The 23,296-nt window shown below is 39.5% G+C and overlaps 1 protein-coding gene across 1 annotated transcript in view; it reads left to right on the top strand.

The window, feature by feature from the left end:
* LOC104146892 (microtubule-associated serine/threonine-protein kinase 4) overlaps positions 1–23,296 on the top strand; it is a 397,004-nt gene that overhangs the window by 25,031 nt on the left and 348,677 nt on the right. The gene's annotated exons all lie outside the window — the stretch shown is intronic.

Genomic DNA, 23,296 nt, shown 5'->3' with positions numbered 1-23,296 from the left:
CTCCGAGTAGTCTACAGTGGGAGTGGGTGACTAATGCATCACCTGTATCTTATCAGTTTTTCTGAAGGATGCAGTCATGAAATACAAGAGAACAAGGACTTCTACTGAGTGTTGTAGCGGGTTTCCTAGCAGTGAGATTGTTTGGGCATGGGAATAAGCTCCAAAATGCTGAAGGGTGGTGGTGGATACCCTGTGTATGGGTCAAAACACCTCCTATTTGAGTAATCCAAAAAATCAGCCTTGGCAACACTTCCCACAAGGAATAACAAGAGGAGAGTGTTAATTTATGAGCAGAAAGGAAAAACTGGAAGAGAAAATGCAAGTCATATGTGAGAAAGATTTGACAGTGTAGATTGAAGAGTTACAGACTCAAAGTAATGTAAAAGTCAAGAGACAAGAGAAAACTGTCTGAACTGTATGTATTGATCTGAAATGATCAGGATAATCAGGATAATAATTTTGAATTTAAAACAACCTAGCCCAAAAGAAAACCATGTAAGCAAGTCAATGCAACAGCAGGAAACTGAATTCACCATACAGAGGATTATGGCAGAGCATACTGTAGAGAAAAAAAACAGTAACTCAAGTCCAAATTATCTTTGCTGGAGCTCTAGGTCTCCATATGAATGTTACTGTCATTTAAAAAAAAAAAAAAAAAAGAGGCAGAATACAATTCAACTGTAACAAGTGCAGAAAGTACATTGCCAGTCAAAACAGTGGAGATGACAGAATATCAAAAACTGGAATTTGTCATAGGAATGAGTAAGAACACATTTTTAATTATAGTTCGGCTATTAAGTTGCCATAGGAACCTTTTTATGTACAATGAAAGCTGAATTATTACTTTTGAAGTAAATTTTGCATAGAACCACTTTTTCAAATGTTTAATATTTCAGCTGTTTTACTGTCAGGGACTTGTGTCAGAATTCAGCTTTGCTTTGCTTTGCTTTGTGATCTAAATGGTTTCTCAAAGCTAGGCTTATGTGTTAATATAAATGTGGTACTGGATTTCTTTCAATGCTTTTTCTCTCTTTGTCATTTGCTTATTTAAATTCTGCAGTAAAAGACACTGCAGGCTCTCGGGCTCTCCAGAATGCCGTCTCAAAATAAATAGGCTCTTCCATTTACCCTGGGTCACATCAGGTAAGCTAATAGAAAACCCACAGAACCCTTCTCTGTTCTCTGCCCAACTTCATCTGTTAACTGTTACCCTTCAAAGGGAAAATAAGTTGCAAAGACACATGCTCCCAGAGGGGAACACCCTGCCAGCCCGCTCCTCCTGCTTTATACCAGTGCAGCTCCCTCTCTTGTGCCCTTGCACATCACAGGGAGAAGTGGTCAGGCTTTGATCACGGGAGTGCCTTTCTGCAGGTGGGCCTTGTGCCCGTGAGTCCTAATGACACAGAAAGGGTCTGAAATCTTGTTCGCTCAGAGCCTTAAATATGTCTCAAGACAGTGCGGGTTGTGTAGGACAGCCGGCCTCCTTAAGCCCACTCAGAACTCGGTAGGCAGCTGCAGCACAACGTTGACTGCAGATCTGCTGTGTCGGGAAAGGAGTACTGAATTGGTATTTGAAGGCTTACCTTTTCTGATGTGCAGGTAACTGAGGTCTTCGTTTTCTTCTGGTTGAATCTGTGTATATATTTGCCTTAAGTTAGCTTTTTTTTTTTTTCTCTGATGAAAAGTTCACTTTCAATTGACTACGGTTGATCTGTTTCATGCATATTTTAACAAATTCAGTGTATTTTGGCCTATTAATAGGACATGCTAAAGTCCTATGTCTTTCCTCTAAGGAGCTAAAGTAGAGCTATACTACTTTCCACAAGTTATTTCTTTATATAAATCCGCTTCCAATAATCAGGATTCCAGGTCTGTAAAATAGTTGACAGATTCTTACAGGATGTTTTTGCCACAGAAATACATGAATATCTGAATTCAAAGAGCAGTTCTGATATGGTCTTTGAAAAAAATCCCCCTCAGCCACTCCCCCGAGGGAAATTTGCTGTGATAGGGAAAGTCTCCATCACACACACTTTCATCTTTTCTGAGTTCAAGTTACATGGTGAAACAGTCTATCATTCAAACATTTATATGCTATCTTAATGAAAATCACAATGTTCACTCTAAATTATCCTCTGAGCAGAAAAACCATCAGAGAGTTTATACATTAGATCTGCTCTAGAGGTTTAAAAAATCCAAGTATAGATGAACCATAAATGATACTAAATAAACTAGTGAATCAATGTGCAATGCAGAAGACCTAACATTTTATATATTTAGCTGAATATTCCTCTGAAGAAAAATAATGGTGAAAACTAAATTTATCTTCTTAAGAGAAAATGTGAACTAAATTCTGCTTATACTGGAGTAGAGCCAGGGTCTCACCACTGACAGTGACATGATGCCAGATCACCCTAAGTGTGAATGCAGAGTTTTATGTCCCATGTCAGCTAGAATATTTTTAAGAATGAAGGAAATATGATTAGATGAGAACACAGACAACTTCTCCTTTACTGTAGCTTCACAGTTAGGCTTACAGCCTTGTTTGTGGGACAATGGGAGGAAAGTCTCCCTGTGGTTAAAAGAGTGTTCTATGGACACAAGTTGGCCAAGTCACGTACAGAACCAGAGTTTTAAGTATTTGCTTTTGAATCGGAAGCAAGACCTCTGCTATCTCACCTTTGAGCGTGTCTTACTTACCAGGTTCTGTTGAGTTTAATCTCTCACTGCTTCTGAAAATAAAATGCAATAGTGTTTCTGCTTTTAAAGCTTGGCCTTTTTATATTTATTTGTGTTTATCAGTGTTCATCACGTTCTCCTGTGCAGTCAGAGGAAGAGTCAAGCACCATCCTTAACAAATATTCCATCATATATAAGGCCTTATTAAAGGGTATGCAATGCCTTTTGTACAGAAGTAGCTGTGCAAGAGAATAAACTTCCTTCCTTCCCATCTTGTTTGGCTTGCTCAGCGGTAAGCGGGCCTGCATCTGCTTGCTACAAGGAGTTATTTTGAGATGCTTTTCCTTGTGAGCATATGTGGTGTGAAGACAAAGAGGATTTGACGAAAGTTATGGTTCCCCAACACAAACGTGGGAGTAAACTGTACCTTTTTGAAGTCTACAGGAAAGGTTGTTTTTGTTGTTTTTTAACGTCTTCCTTTTTTCATCCTTGAGGCAGGTGGGAGGAGATATATTTACTTATTTTTTCATCTGAGTCACATCTTTTTTCCTGGGATTGCTCCCTGGCAGAGAAATGCTTTATAGTGAAGTACCGCTTTGTAGGAAGAGTGCTGTGGGGAAAGCCTAGGAAAGCAGTATGAAGAACCTTGCTTAGCTTAGTACAGGGCAGAAAGTGAACTCTTAAGATATTGCTGTGTTCCTAACGTATCATCCTACCCTTTCCGATCCAACAGTGCATGTTTTTGTGCTATTAGTATATTTCTTTTACAGTTAACTTCTCACCATGGCAATTTTTTCCTGTAAATTTTCTCCAGGATCGAAATGGACTTTGACATTTGGACTGTCAAGCCATTACTGTTTCTTAATTCAAATCTTTTCAAGCATATTTCATGTCTTGGAACAAAGTGATTTAAAAATAGTAATTACAGGTAACTGAGTCATCAAGATTTGTATCACTCAAATACACTCACTTGTAGATTTATTACTCTTGATTTTCCTTACTCTTATTTTCTCCTTTATTTACTCTTATTACTCTTTATTTTCCTCCCCTTATTATTGTACCCTGTAGATAACCTGGGATAAATATTTTTGAGAGGTTATTTAATTAGCTTTGGCAAAAGTTGCTTCTTTGGACATCTTAAAGTTTTTTTTTTTTTTTTAACCTTGGAAAGCCAGTGAGGGGCTAGATTTGCCAAATTAGAGTAATAATGTCATGATTTTAATTATCCCCTGTGTCTTCCAAAGCTCGGTGATAAGAATGATTGCTCAGAGGGTTGAACTTACTTTGACTACGTGAGGGCTTTGCACTGTGACCAACCACCATGCTTTAAGACTGTCTGGAGTGGCCTGTTCTGAATCTCCCCCTCAAGTTCGTTTTACCTTATATAAATACTAATTCACAACAATCTCCTAAGGAAGGACGAGTATCCAGCCCATTTAAGGATCTTAACCGTAGAGCTAAAGCATCAGATTATAGCAAGAGTGACCAAAGCATACTCCTGCTCCAAAATATCCAGCTGTCCTACTGGTTAGGATATTCTGACATCTGAGAAACAAGTGTTGCTCCCAGGCAAATGTGTTGCCTGCCTGGTTAAGAGTAAGGATCTGAACTGAACGCTTCTGCAACTTTTGTTCTGATTTGGTTGCCAGTGGGTTAGCCACACAGGCCCCTTTAAAAAAGGTCTCTCTGCTCATAAATTCTGTAAGATTGTGGTTTTCTTGCCTTCCTTTTAACACAGTGTGAACATTCGTGCCCACATTTAGCCTCCAGCTTAGGTTTGTGGCTAGGAACATAGGAATGCCAGAGGTGTACTGGCTTCCTGAATCCTATTCCCTGCTATCCTAGGTATCCACATCCTGCCATCGCTGTCGTGTACTGAACTAGTTCCATCTTAAGAGACAAATTATTTTGTCCTCACCACTCATACTGGAGGCTGTTCCCAAATTTAGCAAACCCTGGTGAGACTTGCTTCCAGCTTTATATTTATTCTTGACTGGATAATATTTTGGTTAGTTTTTGTGCTGTCTTAACCCTAAATATTTTCTTCCCTCCCTTATATTGATTATCAGCCTCTGTTTTGCTAGGCTAAACAAGTCACTCTTCTTAATTTTATTTTTACATGATAAATATTCCTTTTCCCTGACTTCCAATTAATTTGTCTCTGCACAGTCTGATTCTCTGAGATTTTGCTGCTAATAAAGTTGTGCTGAAAAAATCCCTAGCTTAGGTTATTGCTGTTGTTGCCCCTGTTTCCTGTCTCTTTGATCAAGGGAGTTGCCACAGGGAAGTCTCTCTTTTGGCCACAAAGGGTCATGCTTTTGTTTCTGAGTTAGCTTTTAGGAAGTGTGGTTCAGTAGTCAGTCAAGGAATGTCACAGACCGAATTGTTGCTCCCAAAGAGCCTCTGAGCACTTTCTTTCTGCTTTGTTTCCACCTCTGAAGTGTCCAGAGCTCCCTGGGGGAGTTCTTGGCAGGTTCCTGCTCCCTCTTGCCCTTTCCAAATTTTAGGACATCCTGGCACAGTGAGGTCACTTTAGGTGCTGGAGGCATGCTGGTATAGGAAGGTCAGAATTTGGGCAGGTAACAAAAAGGCTTATCTGCAAGTGTGCTGTGAGGACCTGGAGGAGAGAGGGCTTTAAATGGGCACTGGGCAGTTCGTAGAGTGAACATCCACTGCTTGCACACCGAGCGTGTAATAGCATGATGCACCTTTGTGGGGCAGTCGCAGAGAGCACCCTAACATGGTCCTGCTATTTGACCAAAGTATGTAAAATCCATTTGGATTAAAAAAAAAAACAACATAATAACAAAAAGTCAAAGGGATATCTTCTTTGATTAAAAAAAAGAAACATTTCAAGTAAAGCTACCCAAGTACTTGTTTTATTCTTATGACTCTGTGAGGCCAAACTGCAGGGTTCTCTCTGCAAACTTCCTTTTCCCATTGTGAAGAATTCAAAACTTACTTAAATGCCTCCTGTTAAAAAAAGTTTACTTTGAAAATGCTCATAGGATTTTGTTCTGCTTTTCTAATGCAAGAAAAGATGAATTTAGATCCGTCAAATATTGGTTAACTTAAGGTTCTCTCTCAGAACTAATTGAAGCAACAAGAGAGGGGATATGAAGCGAAAGCGGTTGCATGAAGCCATAAGCATAGTTAACGTAACTGAAAGCTCCTTTTTTTCATAAAGGTAGGAGAATGCCATGGAAGGAGCAGCATTCTTTGGCATGACGGGACAACAGGAATCCTGTTAGAGTGAAATGACATGCAGAAAAGTAAAAGAAGATATTGAACTGAAGCATATAAGCAACCCTGAAATTGGGGAAGTTTGAATCTAGTCTTTGTGGCTTCTTCTTATTGACATAACGAATTAACATCAGTAGTTTAGTGCTCAGTTTCCTCCTCAAACACTGGTAGTTGGCAACAAAACAGTATCTGGGCAATATGTAGACTACAGTGGTCAGCTGGGAAGGGTGTGAGAAAAAAGTATGTCAAGGACAGGCCTTCAGAATCACAGAAAGGGTCACTGCAAGATGAGGTGTACCTGCAGTTAAGAGAAAATGCTTAAGCAGAGTTTGTTCGTCACAGAATTGGATTAACTTTTAGCAAAGTGAGAGCTAGGGTTAGAGGTGAGCTTGACTGCCTACGCATCTCTTACTATCTTTTTCAGTTCTTTCTGAATGTTCAGGGGAAGATGAATATAAAACAGCAGCTCTAAGCCCACAGACAAGAGTTATATTTTTTCTGTAAAACAATTCAAGAATTAAAGTATCTAATTCTCTATTACATTGCATCCTGTGTGGCTGCGTACATGCACAAAGCAAGTGCTACCAATATGCTTTGCAGAAGTTCAGGCCAAGGGATAATCGTATTCAAGATATTTTTCTTGTGAGGTTTGCTTTGGCTATGTGGTTATAAAAGGATGTGAATGTAATCTGTCATCTATATATATTACCCTGCTTTTCACAAAAGCAGGGGCTGAACGAATAGAGGACTGTGGGGAATGTTACTGGCCATCAGTTAGTGCAGGGTCATGTAAACAGCATTGTGGTGTCCTACCACACCCAGAGCAGGAGCTTCAGCTGCCCCACCAGGAGACCCACTGTGAATGTGAGCCAATGAAAGCCGCAGGCAGTTCTTGGCAGCTGTGTTGTTTTGTTTCTGAAAGACAGAAGCCATGGCCTGGCTTTCAGACCCAACTTGCTGTGAGCATCACTTCACTGGTGGAAAGACGCTGGAGAACAAAGTCTGTGCTCAGCCGTAAATTTGGCTTTCTAGAAGTGAAAAAAGTGAAAAGCTCCCTCTCACAGGCAGGAGCATGAGAACAACATTGCAACAAACTGAAGATAATTTTTATTTCATTTATCCCTTCCACCTCCTTCTGCCTCCCTTCTTAAGTGAAATAAGGGAGCTTCTGAGTCATCAGTTCCAGTTCTGTCGCAGGCATTTACATTCAGCCAGTTTGTAAATTGATCAGGCTCCAGCTTAAAAATCACTTGTTTCTGCTTCCTATTACTGCTTATGGAAGGCTATTCCAGAACCTTGTGTCTCTGAGAGCTAGCTGGGAGAAAATTCCTGGATTTCAAGTTTGTTTTCCCTTCTGGAATAATTTAGAGGAAGAATTACAAAGAAATGTAGCAAACCACTTTTCTTTCTTCCTTTTTTTCTCATATTTATTAGGGAGGAATACAATTTTGGAAAACAGTGCTATGATGAATCCCTCATCTTTTGCAAGGCTGTGGCAATCTAGTTCCTCAACTAGAGACAGCTCAGAGGGTAGCAATATTCTCTCCAAATACACATAGACTCTTTATATGACAAAAAGAATTTGAAACATCCTTTGACCTAATCATTGCATAGCTTGACCTTCCAGTGCATAGCTCAATTGACAAGGTCTGGATTTCCTTAATTTTATTATAGTGCATTACAAGTGGCATCACAAATGCATAGCATAAAAAGCATTCACAATTTGACAATTTTTAATAGATGGATTGGTCTTTAATAATACATCTTAATCAGTAAACGTGGATAGGCAGTGAACTGTAAAATCTAATTTCTGTCTGAAGTTTCATATTGGCTCTTGATGGGGCTCTCTTCACAGTTTTCCTTAGTTCTTCCTAATCTTTGGTTAGCCATCAAAGTGCCTAGAATTTTATACTGACTAGGAAAATACTAATATTTAGACCAAATATGACTCAAATAGTGCCTATGGTCCTGAGCAAGCCTCATTAAATGGAATGGAGTATTGCCAGCTGGCTCTAAAAAGTCGAGCTCTAAGCACCGCTCATGCGCTTAGTGGAGTTGGGGCTGTTGCTCACAGGCCAAAGGTAGCACAGCCACATGGCTGCGAGCCCTTTGGCAGTGATCTCCCCTGGGTGGAAAGCAGAAGATCCTGTCCCTCTGTCTCACCCCTTCACCAATTTTGCACATAAAACCTGGCTATATGAAGACTGCTTAAACTTGGCAGTGTGTCACTGTGACACACATCCAGTAATGCTTTTTTTTTGCTTAACTGAGTTTCTGAATCATGAAGAGTAAGAAAAAAAAACCACACCCATCACAGATCTGAAACTTTGATAAGTTTCTAAGTAGTGTTGTGTAGGCTTTATACATCTCTGTATGATCAAGTTCTCACTCATGGTGCTGGATAAGTTTTGCACAAGAAAAGAAGTAGTTAATGGAGGGAAAAATCCAAGAAAGGTCACATTTCTTTACGTCACTTTCTTGCAACAAATTAAAAGGAAAGGGTTTTTCATTAAAAGTAATTTAACAAGTGAAAATTATAGTGCAGGCCAAAAGCAATTAATGTACATCCTGTACTAGTTAATCTTCTGCTCAGCTCAAGGAAGTTTATCTTCAGAGATCAAAAAGACAAAAGTCAGGCTCTGAAATGTGTTCTCTCATGTCACCTTCCATGCTTTAAATAGCAGACTTAAAGTTGAAAGAGAAGCCGATGTTCATGTTAAAATATTTCTTTAGGGACCCAGTGGAGTTTGATGGAGTCAGCATTGTCTTAGGAATAGTGTGCAAGGGCTGAAATTCACATTCGCTTCAAACTTGACTTTCCCAATCATACCAAGAAAGTTTTGCTTATTTTCCTTTATTTAACTCATGAAAAAGAGAAACATCTAATCATCCATTACTAAATTACAGGCAAAACACAGAGATCTGTTGTTTTAGAATGCCTTTTCAGACAGTACTGCACAAGAAGTTGCATGGTTTCAGCTGTTACTAGTAAATTATGGCACTTGACTGCTGTTGGATGTGGCAGACCACAATTCACAGTCGCAACCATAGGAACCAGCAGTGTTCTGAATTGTCAAGTTAGTTATATTTTTAGCACCTTATGCTTGTCAGAAATTCAGTTTTATTTGCAAGTCTTGCTTGTGCAAACCTTGTATCCATCTAATGCTATCAGTCTTGACTAAATCTGTAGGTTAAAAAGCTGCTTGAGAATAGTTCCTTTTTTGATAGGAAAAAAAATGACATAAAGCTTTTCTTTCTGTAACATCTATTAGAAAATCACTAGTTGAAATAGAACAAAACCCTAGGCTTTTCCAGCACATAAAATGTTAGATAAGAGCATATTTACTTTTTAACTGGAAGTGAATGGGAATTTATTTATATGTTCCCTGTTTTTATAATCAGGACAAAACTAAGAGCATTTGAAAGTGGTTATGACAAAATTAAAAGGAGTGAATGCTTCAGCATGGAGCAGCTTAATGGCCATGGCACTCTGAAAGGTGAGAGAACCAGAGTCAAGTGTGATTTGGAACAGACAGTGGGTTATACCTATCCCAGCAGAATGCCCTACTCATCAGTTTTTGGATATTCTTGGTTTCTGTGCTCCTGTCCTTCATGACTCCGTCCTAAGCACAGGTTAGGCAAGGCTGGTATAGTTCCACAAAATGTTCTCATGCGTTAACATTTTTCAGAGAAAAACTGCAGTCAGAAAATTTCTCACCCATTTTTTATATCTAGGTCTGATTGTGGTATATATTCTAAACCAATAATGCAATGCGTTACATGATTGACTCACTTGTAAAGGCTATGACAATTGAATTAGCTAGTTTCCCAGACATGAAGATATCAAATTGTTATAACAGCGAAAATATAAAACCATTCCAGGGATTAATAAAGCTATCAAACATGAGTTGGAGGTCTGCAGAAAACAGAATTTTTCAATTTAGCTGCAACAAAACATGAAAGTTATGCTCACATTTTCAAATTTGGCAGGCACCCAAATCTTTAGTTAGACAGCTGTACAGTCACAATTTTAACTGACTTACTGCTTCTGAAAATCAGTCCAGTTCTACAGTTGTCAAATAAAGTAATTCATGACACTGCAGAAACCCAAGCTCAAAAATGTAGGCTCTGCTACCTAAACCTGGAAAGATTCATCCCACATAGGACTTGAACTAGATATTTTGCATTCAAAAATAGGTGCTCCATAGCTGCCAAACTCTTGGGGATTGGCTGCATAGGAACCCCTGGGTCAGCATTTTGCCACCCAGCTAGCAGAGGAGAATGGCAGCATGACCCAGATGATGCTAACACTGCAATTCTTCTTCACCAACCACTAGGCAAAATCCATGGCTTCCCCTTCTGAGGCATGTTTTTGATAGCATCTGTTGTGTTTTAAGGTTAGGAATCAACCTGAGCTCTGGCAGCCCAGCTGTTTGAATGTGCAGGCGTCCTGCTTGCTGTCCTCTGCCCAGGGCAAAATTAGCCTGCAGTGCAAACTGCCAGTGTGGCCCCGTAGAGTCATTCTTTTTGGCCCAGAGCTGCTGAGATACCACAAGTATTACTGTTTTATTTTGCATTTACTACATCACAGTGACACCTGCTGGCACAGGCCTTTAATTTAGGCAGGTAAGATGTATTTTTACCTTAAATTAGACATCAAGTGAACGCCAGGAGCAGAAACAGATTTTGTGATGTTGGGAAAGAGACATAGAAAGACTAATATAAGTTTAAAATATCACAATAAATTTAAAAGAACTTATGAAAACCACCACAGCCCTGTACAGCATCTTGTTCTGTTTTCCTAAGGACAAGTAATAATTGACTACAGTCTAATAAAAGTCCTGTACCACCTAAGTCATATTCCAGCACTTAGTGGAATTTGTTGTGTTTCTCTTTATGGTGACTTCTGAGGAGGCTGAATTTCATTCCCAGACATCTGGGGGTGGATCTATGGCTGGAAAAACGATTTTTCTCCTATACCTATTGTTTAGTGAAACTATCTTTTCATTTATAGGGTGTGGGTTTGAGTTTTTAGTGGTGGTACTTATGGATGCCATTTCTCTTCTTAGCTTGCTGTAGGATTCAGAAAGCAAAAGAAAGGCAGAGAGGAAACCTTCCATAGAACGTGGAAAAGAATCATTCCTTTAAAGTAGAAATCTAGCATTTAGTATATTAAGACTGAAAATACTTTCACTGATCACGGAAACACCACTAGGTGTCACTAAATGCCAGGGATTATGAATGCTGGACTGGTAGGACGTACATGAAAGTATAACACCATGAATATTCCATAATTACACCAGATTTGTAATTACGGCTTTTCAAATGACCTAAATATGAGAACATTTTAGCTTTTAGAGAGATTTGAGTTTGTTTTGGGAAATAACCCTGGCTTCTGAGTTGTACACATAAACAGTCACATTTTTTTCCTAATTTTAATGGAAATAGCTTATTTTATGTAAAACTCAGGTAAAATAATCACGATCTGTACAAGCAGTTAAAATACACATGTTTACATTTGAGAACAACTACTTTATCTTAAGGATTAAAATAACGGTGACATTCCACGAGTGGTTTTCTGGTTGTCTTTGTTGAATGAGATTACACTCAATGTAACTCTCCTTGTAATCTCAAGCAGACGAAGTAGAAGCTGCCCTGCCTGTATTTGCTTTAAGAGTATTTTTGTGCACGCACCTGCAGCCCATGTATGAGTGTTGGAACAGAGGCTGATAATTTAGTTTCAACCAAAGTTTTGTTCAGCCCTTCTTTTATTTTGTGGAACTACCACCATATGGACCGTTTCTTTCCAAGTGTGGTGTCTGTCTCAGGCTGAGTCTTGTTTTCTTTTTGGGCATAGGGGAGGGTATGGAGGGGAAGACTTTGGGTGCAGTAGCTAAGTTGGTTCTGAGAAGAGAATTAGAGGTCTGACAGCAACCTATTAAACAAACTCTGGCTCTCTCCCTCCTGCCCCTTGCCTGCTCTTTCTCCTTCAGAAAGGAAGGGTGAAGGTTCAGGGCGTAGCTGGGGGGCACACCCGGAGATGAGACTAAGGGTCATGCCACATAGCCACAGAAGATGTGGCTACCTCTACTTCTGCTGGCTACAAATTGGCTCAAGTGACAGAGATCTGTGCTGGAGCTATTAATGCTCAGCACCGGCTGATGGCCCAAGGTGGGTCCAAGCATGGCTCCGTAAAGCAGAAATTCCTTAAACTGGCAGTTATAAGGACCTCTTGGGAAAACCTTTGAAGATATTCATGTTTCTTTAGGTGCATCAAATATTTGGCACCAAAGAGGGCATGGAACTGTATATTGGATAAGGAAATAAAAAACACTGGGTACAGAATAACCATTCATCCTATTGAAGGAATAGAAGCTCTGCAGAATAAAAGCAGTGTTTGTGCCTATTAGCAATGTCTGAATCATAATGCATGCAAGCAAAGCAAACTGAGCTGAAACTACCTGGTCAAATTTTGCTCTCTGCATTTCCTATCATTTGAATTTTTCTTTTGCTGTATATACACTCCTTTTAATAGTTCTTTAATATATGTTCAATGTAACCTCTCCTTTCCTGAGAAAAAATCCCCCCTCTACCAGCCTAGATTTTACAATTACATCTTTTACTGACAATGAATAATAAGAAATCAGTCTGTCATTGCTCTTATTGTTTAGCTTGCTTGTGCTTCTCTTCCCCACTCAGACGAACTGTCTCTGATTCTTATCTTGAATGCAGTAAAATCTTCTCTGGCTGTTTTTTCCACAAAGAAAATGAAGATGACCTTATGTACTTCACCAGAATGTTTTAAGGTTTCATAGATGCACATTTGCAGAGCATATTGAATGAAAAGCAAAATATGATAAACTTTATAGTACTTTGATCATGAAAGGCATATTAGTGCTTTTCCTAATCTTTTAAATCAGCAGCAATGCTGTCCTGTCCTAGACATTCACCAAAACTATATGTATGAAACAAGAAGAAGAAGAATTATAAGATAAAGAAGATAAACAAATAAAGAAGTAATTTATTTTAAGATGACAATTGGAATCTCTTTCACTTGGTTCTTTTGATCTGCTTGAGGCTCATTAAACTGTGGATGGCAGACCCTGCTTCCACGTTTGAGAAAGAAGCTAGAGTGCTGCTTAAGCACAAGCAAAAGTTTCAAAGGTAATGAGGCTTGGGACTATGGACCAGAAAGTATAAGCTGATTTGCATGCATTTGCCACTTCCCCTGCTGCTTATTTGCATTGTTCTTCATTTTCCAGGCAACTCAGTAATTCTCAGCTGATTTGTTAATATTTGCATGGTGCTCATGAGCATTACTGATATTCTTCAGATAGCCAGGGAGGAAAAGCACTGTCCCACTGAACTTCCAGTCAAATGACTGTGTTGGGACACTCCCACTTCTGTCTGCTACTTTTCTTGGAGGAGCGTCAGGGATTTTCCATAGCGACTGTGAATACGAAATTCACAGTACTGGGTTCTTAATTGAAAGCCTATAACTAGCAAATAAAAGGAACGGGTGAAAAACCATTTCCTTGGGTTCTACTTGTAATGGACACATGCATCCTCTATTTTCTATGTAGCGCCTGTTTTCTTTTTGTTTTTTTTGTTGATTTCATTGTTGTGGCTTGTTTTTCTTAATGATCCTCTGCTGATTAGGGTTCAGATATGCCTCACAACAGAGGTTTGGGTTAGGAGTGATGTGGAACTGCCTCAATAAAGATGCTAAGAGCAAAATGGCTCTTGGACTCCTGACTGATTGCCTTTCCACAGCTTGTGCTGGGCTGTGTGATGAGTTAGGTCTGCAGGCCCGCACTATGCATAAGCGCAGAGGTAAGTGAGACCACCTGCACCTAAAAATGTATTCCCATGGCAAGGAGGGCTTGCAAGCTTGAACCATAGTGTCTTAATGTGCCATGAAATAATGAAAACAAAGCAATGTAAGAGGGAAAGAAAATAGTTTCAAATAGTTTAAGTAAGGTAAAATTAAAAAAGCAAAATCTAAACCCAGAAACAGCTCATACTGCAATGAAGATCACTAGCTGTATGTTCTATAGTATATTCTTCCCTTTGTTCCAATGTGTAACAGTTCTCTTTCTTTTTGCCAACTCACTTAGGCAAGGATACGCATAGTAGCATGCTGAGGTTTAATAAATGAATGTTTGCAAAGTATCTGGAAGATGAAAAGAGCTATGGAAGCGGATATGTACATGTACTACTTGCTACTAGATGTCCATGACATCCTCAAGCACAGAGCGTGAGAATTTGCTGTCATAGCGAGTAGCTGTATCTGTGTCATTGCACTCTACTGTGTGGCACCAGGATGGCCCACAGCTCTAAGTTACAGCCCAAGAGCCTGTGCATATTCTAATGGAAAATGAGTTATCACTGTGCTCTGATTTGCCCTTTTAGGGTATTAAAAAGATCAAGAAATGTGGCAATGGAGATAAACTTGTTAGCTTTTATTATGAGTGACCCTTCGGGCACTGTCGAAAGTCAGTGAAGAAGGTCTAATAGCAGAGAGAGTTATGGAAAGATGGAAAAAAGTGGAGAAAACTGTTCACCCCTATATCGCAATAGGGAAGCCTTTTTGTGTCATCTGAGTAACCTGCCTCATCTCTTTGTAAATATAAGCTCCTGCTGAGGCTGAATCCTAACTGGGACAAAGGCATAGTACAAGGAAGCTGATATTGCTTAAGTATGCACTAGATTACTTTCTCCCTCTTTTTTGTATGGCTTAAGGAATGAACAGCAAGCATCTCATGTTCCTGGTATGCAGCACTTTTAAAGTGCAAACAAAATTTCCTTAAAAGCTACAGAGGAGCTCCTGAACATATGTTGCTATCAACATGGTTTTTGACAATAGACTGGCATGAAATAGAAAATACTTTCTTTAGTAACACTTCTATAGATTCATTGAAGGGTGACTGTGAATTACAGTACCTCTTATTAAGCCAATTCACAGAAAGACCCGTGAAATCAAAGGCATAGCTATGAAACATATAATCAGTTGTTAAAATAGAAAAAGTCAATTATGCTCAGAGAAGAACATTTTGCACTGTAAAAGCACGAGCCTGCAGCTACAAACAGGGAAGCGAAAAGGCATTCTGTTCTGTTTCCAAACAATACTTGTGCACAAGTGTCTGAGATTTGAAAAGATTTACAGCTTCCTTTTTTATGTCAAAACTGCTATGTTTTGATGCAAGTAAAAAAGTAAAGACTAAAAATAGTATGGAGATAATGGCTGGAAGAATTTAATAGTGAGACGTTGTGACTGTTTCCTAACCTCCTTGACAGTAGCTGTTGCTAGAGAAGAGTATGGGGTTTGCTGAATGACATTGTGGGATGTCAGCTGGTTTTTGTCTTCAGCTGCAGTCCCCTCAGTGATGAGCCAGAGCAATCAGAAGCCTGCTTGAACGGAGAAAAAGAAAAATAACAAAAAGCAACTTGGAACTGGTGTTAAAGTGAATAGTCTGAAATCTCAAAGTGAGATTACTGAGGTAATGATAACATAGTCATCTCAAAAAGAAGGCTGTTATTTTAAGAAATAGAATTTCGCCAAAAAAGAGGAGAATAAAGAGATGAGCACCAGTGAAAACCGTGACTGTCAGATGAAAGATAAATCTCTAATGTGAAACGCTTCTTTACCTACTGTCATGACATTGGCAAATATGTTTATATTACAGATTTTTACCCTTATCTAAATCATAATATTCTAAAAGAAACAAAAATCACAATTTTATGTTTTCTACAGAATCTGAGATAAAGAAAGCAAAGGGTATTTCGGATAATAATGTTACTTACAGCAATTTAAAATTTATCCTTACAGAATAAAAAAACACAAGCTGCATTATAACTAAGATGGTGGATTTTCTTCGACACTAGATATCATAGTTATTAATCTATCCTCTTTTGCCGATATATCAAAATGTATGATTCTTCCCCAGTAGCCAGGCACAGCAGTGCAAATTCATGATGAGAAAATAATGTCGTCATTAGTAATCATTAGTAATGCATTAGTAATCAACCAGTAACCAACTCCATGTTAAAGAAAAATAAGTGAAAAGAAAGAAACCTTGTGACTCAGGGAATTCAGATAAGTTTTGGAAATCTGTTGTCTTTACTGACAGGGCAGCAGTTCGTGGACAAGGATTGGGGCGAGCATCACAGTGGATCTGACGAGACAGACCTTTCTCCTCAAAGGCTTGTCTGTGCAAAAGACCAGGCGTTTTCATGGGTCCTGTCCAAGATGTGGGGCTGGTTCTAACAGGAGTTAAAGACAATAGCAAGCACTATCGTTTTCTATTCCAAGTACAGGGGCTTTTCTTTAAAATAAATATTTAGAGTGTATGTCTATGTTGCTACCTCTTTCACAATGTGGCTAGCAAAGATATAATTTAGGGATGTTTGTATCTAATGGAATCAATATCTTCAATTTCATCCTGCTTACTTATAAAGACTATCCACTAGCCTGTTTCCTACATACAGGAGGAGTTGAACAGCAGGAAGAAATGTCTAAATTCACTATTCCAAATGCCTTTTAGTCATCTCTCACCCCTAAACTTTTTAAGCTTTTGTCAGCCATCCCCATGGTACTGCTTTAGGCTCTGTCTTTGCTGCCTTCCATGAGCTTCTTCACTCTGCGTGTGCTGTGCTGTTTCTTGTACAGACATAGAAACTGCTAGCGAGCAGTACTCAGTGAGACCTGGCTACCCTTGTGTGCCTTGTTGTAGGCAATGACATGTGCCTATTCAGCGTGGTGTTATATGGTTGTACAAAGCTTTTAGGATTTATTTTTATTTATTTCGATTGCAATGCCATCTATTCAACTGTCATTTGCAACAAGGGTTAACTGACTCTGGAGAGCGAGAGAACAGATCTGAGAGAGGTGGCGTTGCCTAATGCACGGTGTCTGAGCGTTCTCAGATGCTACGGTGGTGAGCAGAATATAAGGAACTATGTGGAACTGAAATGTATGGAACTAACCTGTAATTATCTCCATAATGTTGGTACCATGTTGTTTTACAAACAACCAGCGTTGTATCATGAGCAAGATCACTGTATCTCCTGTATAGGTCTCCCTAATTTGACCTTTCCTGAACACAATGTGAGTGTGCTTTTACTTGTTTTGCACAGGAAGAGCTAGTGCTCTTTTCTGGGCAGGCAGGCAGGAAGGCGGCTGCGGAGTTTCCCTCTGAGAGCAGCTGCCTGCTCTCTCTAGCACTCCCCACCCTGTTCTGTTTGAACAGACCAGGCTGTGCACTCACTCGTGGTGCTCTCAGAGCCAGAAGCACGGTCATGTTTTGCTGTAGTTAGAGAAACGCAAATTTCCGACAGGATTCCTTGTCTTCCTAAGCCTTATTTGGTTGGCAGTGTTCTTTCGCCAGTGGAAAACTGAGCCTTTTTTCTGTTCTAACCAGTTTCTTTTACTGAAAAAAAAGACTAACATTTGTGCTCCTTTTGAAGTTGCCCTCAGAGCAGATGCTGCTCCCACTGTGTTATCGTTAAGACGGCACTTCCCAAGCAGAACATCTGACAAGCCTCTCCTATTGATGTTAGTGTAGAAAGTGCATCCCAGTGACCAGATGAGCTGTCTCGGGTTGACATCTGTTTTTGCATGTGAATTATTCCATTTATCCAAAGGGATATTCTATATTAGCATTGATGCCTTTAGTGGCTCGCGTATTACTTTCCTGCTCTGTAACAAAGATGTCTCTGCTCTAGCTTCTGTTCTCATGAGAAGCAGCACATCTCCCTGTAAAACTTGACTCATCAGGCTGTTGTGTGCCAAGCCATGCAATATCCCAGGCTAGATAGGATAGGAGAGTAGGAACCTAAATTATTCTAAAATAAGGAAATTCACATGCCCCCTAGTGCAAGTCTCTCTACCTCTTTATGCCTCAAATGTTGTTTTTTCTCTTTCCCCTGCATATTTCCTACCCACATACTACCTTCTTGAACAAGACAGCATATTACAAACAGAACACAGGACTGGCAGATGAGCGATTTCTACATACCAATGAAGAACTGAATGTTTGTGTCTTCCTTGCCCTTGAAAGAGACTGAAAGAAGGAAAAGATCCTGTGGAAATCCCCCAGCTCTCATAAATCATATTGAATTTCATCGGGTAGTTGGGAAAGAGAGGTAATACATATTTAAGCGTAAAAGAAAGGTAAATGAAAGGACATGAGTTACAAAAACATAATCATTTCACTATTTTAATTGCAAACATTTTGATTAGGTGCTGACAGAATTCCGGAGTCAGTTCTTCACTATATTTACCAGCAGGCTGTGCTGATAAACAGCTAGCCACATGGGAATGCATGGGTATATGGTCTGGACGTTTTTCTAAACGAAGTGTGCACCTCTGGGTCTCGTGATTTCCTGCAGAGGACTGGCGGCTCCCTGGCCACAGGCTGAGCGGCACAGAGGACGACGCAGCTCAGAATGGTGTGATCTTGAGAAAGGCCTGAGCCTGTGTGTATTTCTGTGTTTGATGACTGTTTCAGTCATTCAAACAGAAGAAACATTTGGAATTTGTAGTAAAGATGTGTCTGTTTTCATTGTCTTGCTGCACATGGATTATTGCTGTGGATGTAACGAGTATCTTTTGTGTCGTATTGCATACTTACATGCCAGTGAGCAGCCAGACCTTAGGAATTATGGATGAAAAGAAGGTGTTACAAACCAGGAAAGGAGCCTCTATCTATTACTGCTATAGACAGTTGTTTAAAATATTATTGTACAAAAATCCACCTGCTGCAAAATGCTGTCAAAGAAGTACCCGGATGGAATGGTTTGAATGGACCGGCTTTGTTTATTTCTGAGAGCTGATCCAGTCGACGCAAGTGGATGGATTGAAAATCCAAGCTTGTAATGCAGCCAGGATATGGAAATTGCTTGAATAAAGCAAGAGAGATTCTGCAATCATTAGACTTCCAGAAAGATGCATCTAATTTGCATCACAGTTACTGAATATTAGTCTTGCCTTCTTCATGTAGTATTAAATCAACAGCTTGCTCAGAAATAGTAGCAGGGGACAGGGAATGAGAAGTCCCTTGTGTGTACCCAGTACAGGTTACCTGAGTGATTCTTAGGCTAACACATATCCCATGCTACAGAATGTTTTCCTCCTTCTGCTGAAGACAAAGTGTCTTAATCTTAATCCATTGGGGTCCCAGTTTTTTGCCCAACTTTCATCCAGTCAGATAAGTATCATTAAAAGTTAGATCTATTCATTTGAATCAGATTAATCAGATGAAGGATTTGTCTAGCTGCTCTAGACTTTTATGAAGGCTGCGATTACTCTGTGTAATGCACACAGTCTTGGAGTGTCAGGTTCCTTTATGAGACTTCAGTTGTAATTTTGACAAACCTTGTAATGCCATCTAAGTAAATAAAGGGTAGTAATTAAACCTCACTGGCTGCATCCTCCCCCCTCAAATTAAGACCCCCCCCACCATGTTTTTGCAAAAGACCACTGTGCAATAGATTATCCTGATAAACTACTACACTTGCGTTGGAAATTTTAAAATATATCTTTGATCTGCTATGGCTGATTCATGTACCTTTCACAGGATACTTGGCAACAAAGCAAAGCAATCTTTAATAAGAGACCGTGGCAGTATTAGCACAGAGATACATATTAGAAAAACACCATAGAACATGTAATGGGAAGGCAACAGTCACTAATTCTTAATTGCTACCTGGGAAAATTTTCAAAAAATTTTTAAACTTTCCATAAACCTGCAGTCTAACCCCATGTGAATTTTCATTAAGTTAAGTTACATGAGCAAATTAGTGTATCAGAAATACTAATGATTCTAAATCCTTCTTCTTTACTGCCAATCTTAGGAAATACGGGCACTGAAACTGATACTGCGTTGGCCAGCTTAGAAAAGATTTAGTCCTCCTCAGCCCTGCCAGGGAAATGTAGTTCTGCAGCTCTGATCTCGTGACAGTAACTCATCAGTGATATTTCTTCAGGTAAACAAGTGTCACCAGCTGGGCTTGTTCTCTTTGCTCTGCCATACTCTGCCTTTGGAGGTTTCACCCCGCTGACAGCTCTGAGCCACGTTCTGTGGACTTGACACAGTCGTAAATGGGAGGGCTGAACAAGTTCAGGAGACGCATAGGTATACGCTTGGGTCTTTCTGAATTTAGTAGAATTTAAATGCATGTTAAAGTGCTTTGCAGAATAGGTATGGAATTAGTTCGGTGCTTAAAGTTCATTACCTGTAACTGTATTATTAAAAGGAGCTTCAGTAAATAATTATTTACTGTCAGTGCAAGCTGAGGTAGCCTTGACAGCAAAACTTGCATAGAGATTTTACTAACTATCTTAGATGGCACCAAAGCTGAGCTCCATGTGACCACAGCTCAACTGTTCTTGGGCCCGAAGCAGCTGCAGTCCCACCTTTGGGACTGCACAGAAACAGATTAATAATGAGACAGGAAAGTTCTGTAATGTAGATAAAACTATATCTAGCAATTCATGGCTGCTTCTGCTAAATGAATCTAGAAAACTTCCTAGATGCGTCTCCCCTGGCTTACATCTCAAAGGATAAAAATGTTAGTAGCCTCCATAATATTTACTCTATGCAAGTAGGCTAATATCTGTCATTTTGAAGAAGGAAGGTCACTGTATGAGCATCTGTCAGTATGATGGTATACCATCTGCTCTCATCAGAAGGGTTTTTATCTTGTTTTGGATTCTAGGTGAGCAAGATTACATGTGAACTGTGCATTAGTGCTGCTGGTAATTTAGTGACACTCAAAGATTCCCCAAGGCTGTCTGTTCTTTACTACCAGCCTTTCTTTAACTTTCAAACAATGATTATTCTGTTTAGCAAATTCTCAAGTGCAAATAGTATTTGTCTTATCTCTAATTTGTGTGCACATGGCATAATCCCTTTTTTTTTCCTTTCCCTTGAAAGGATTTCCCTAAGTGGTCCTGTGGAGCAGAGATTACTCCTTAGTGGACCTCTCATTCTACGCCATTGTCATGAATAAATTGAAGAGAATGACTGGGATACTCTGCTGGTTATTAATGAAGGAAAGGCATTTTATTGGCAATCTAATTTTGAAAGTCATCTTCTAAGAGTAGAATATTCAACAGGATAGATTTTTACATAAGTAATGTGTTGAATTCATTATATATATTCTTTCTAGGAGCCATAGGGAATTTCCCACTTAGAATCACAATTTATGTTATGAGTTGTTGAGAGCTGCAGCGTGCTAGCATTTCTGTTTGGATGATCCTGTTTTCCAGGGCCCTTCTGGGTGAGCTGTTGCAGAATCTGTGTGGTTTTAGTTTTCATTTGCAAAAATAAAAATGTGTGTTCCAGCACTTATCCTGGAGCTTATTATGTTAGTTAATTTTGAAAATGGCTTGGAGTAGGAAATCGCATACCAGGGCAATAGAATGACTTGCATATGACTCAGAACCTTGTTAAAAACAAACTCATTTTAACAAGCAGGTGTACATCTATTTTCAAGGATATGTTTTGTAAAGAGATGGTTTTGATTTGTTTCTTTTTAACAAACAAATCCACATGTCTATCCTAGGTCTGTTTAAAAATGATTTTTCATTGTCAATATTACTTCCACGCAAACATGTGAATTAACATCCTTTTGTTTTTGTTGTGATCGTAACGTTTTACAAAGATAGTAGTAAGCTTCTGTTCCTGATCATAATCTATGTATGCAGCCGTCCTCATGGTAGGTTCCAGTCTGTGACTTAGGCTCCTCTGTGCTGTTGCTGTATTTTGAATATGAAATTGAAGCAGCAATTGCCACATCAGCGTGGGAGCTTTATAGGTCCTTGTTGCTTATTCCACCCCCCTGACTGCAGTCTTATGTTTTCTTTCCAAGCAGCTGAGTTCTATGTTCTTACCAAATCTTGCTCCAGCTATGTTTTCCAGGACCACACAAGGACAATAAGGCACTTGTAATGGCATTCTTCATGCCTAATATACACGCACACTCTTTAAAAGAGATCATTCACCTGGCAACTGGCTATTTGACCCTCTTCTGCTAAGAGAGTAATAGCCAACAATAGCTCCAACCTTTCTGCTCAAAAGCCTCTGTTTTCTGTTTGGATCAAATTTCTGCACAAATTGCTACTGTACTGCAGTCGGTTTGTGCATCGGAGCTTCTGTGTATAATGATTTGGCCAGAGCAGTCTTCAGGTATTCAAATCCTCATGATCTTAGGATGCTGGACTATAAAACTGCCCAAGGAAAACAACACGATGAGTACGTAATGTGAACTGTCTCCAGGGTAGAAGTGAGAAGGACATTATCTCCCGGTAAAAATAGCTCTTTCAGTTGTGCATAGTGCCCTGTTGAGAGGACCTTTGGCTTTAGATGGTATAGCATAGTCTCACAAACTGTTATTTTACTCTAGGATTATGATTTGCTACAACCATCCTTTGCCAGTATGTGTTACATATGCGGTTAGTTCCACAATGTATTCAAGTGACCTACAAGGCTTTTCAGGGTAATGACCTGCTTTGCATTAAAGAAAGATGAAAGTGTAGTCTTGAGATCATTAGAGAAAGATAGTCAGATGGAGCGGAAATTGCAGCACAGGGGCACAAGGTGAACAAAGGAGTTTAAGCATATATGTAACTGGGACAGCAAGAACCGCTGATGCTGACACAAGTTAGCTGGGGAGGACTTAGTTCGTCTTCTGCTAAATCTGTCTCCTATGTTATTAATGTCACGGATGATCTGTAGCAAAAGCTAGCGGTGGCCAAGAGATTGCAAGATTACTAAGTGAGTATATGGTGAATACTTTTTATCATTTTTGATGTACAAAATATTTTGGCAGCCTTGAAAATATTGCAATCCACAGAAAGTCTATATAAACTGGAAATATAGAATATGGTAAGACTGCAGTCTCAGAAACCCCTAGGAGCAGCAAGAGACCTTACTAGCCACATTTGCATTTTGCAACCCTACTCAGAGAAGCCAGGGTGGGGGAACAAGTCATTTTTCCGAAAGTGGCGGAAGGAAGAAGAGTGAGGAGTTATCATAGCTGTGTTTGGTAAGAGAGCTTCTTATTCCTAAAGCAGAGAGGTACGGAGGGAAGATCCAGGTTGCCACGTTCCCACTTTAGTATCGAGAATGGTGAAAAGTCTTTGTGACAGCATTTCCCACAGAGCTAGATTCAGTTTGGGGGCTGATGTTGTCAAGTGCTAGGACAAGGCAGAAATCTCTTTACATTGGAGCCCTGTTGGCAAGAGCTGAGCAGCGCAGAGACAGCTCATGGATTCTGGAAGCCCTATTTTGTAACAATAAATTAAAACTTAATGCTTAATAATATTGTCTAGAATTCTGTAGTCTTCAATGGAGTCATGAACATGCATAAA

The sequence above is a fragment of the Struthio camelus genome, chromosome W (assembly GCF_040807025.1).
Source record: "Struthio camelus isolate bStrCam1 chromosome W, bStrCam1.hap1, whole genome shotgun sequence".
NCBI classification, from domain to species: domain Eukaryota; kingdom Metazoa; phylum Chordata; class Aves; order Struthioniformes; family Struthionidae; genus Struthio; species Struthio camelus.
The sequence above is the reverse complement of the archived record's forward strand: the minus strand, read 5'-3'. Positions and strand labels throughout refer to the sequence as shown.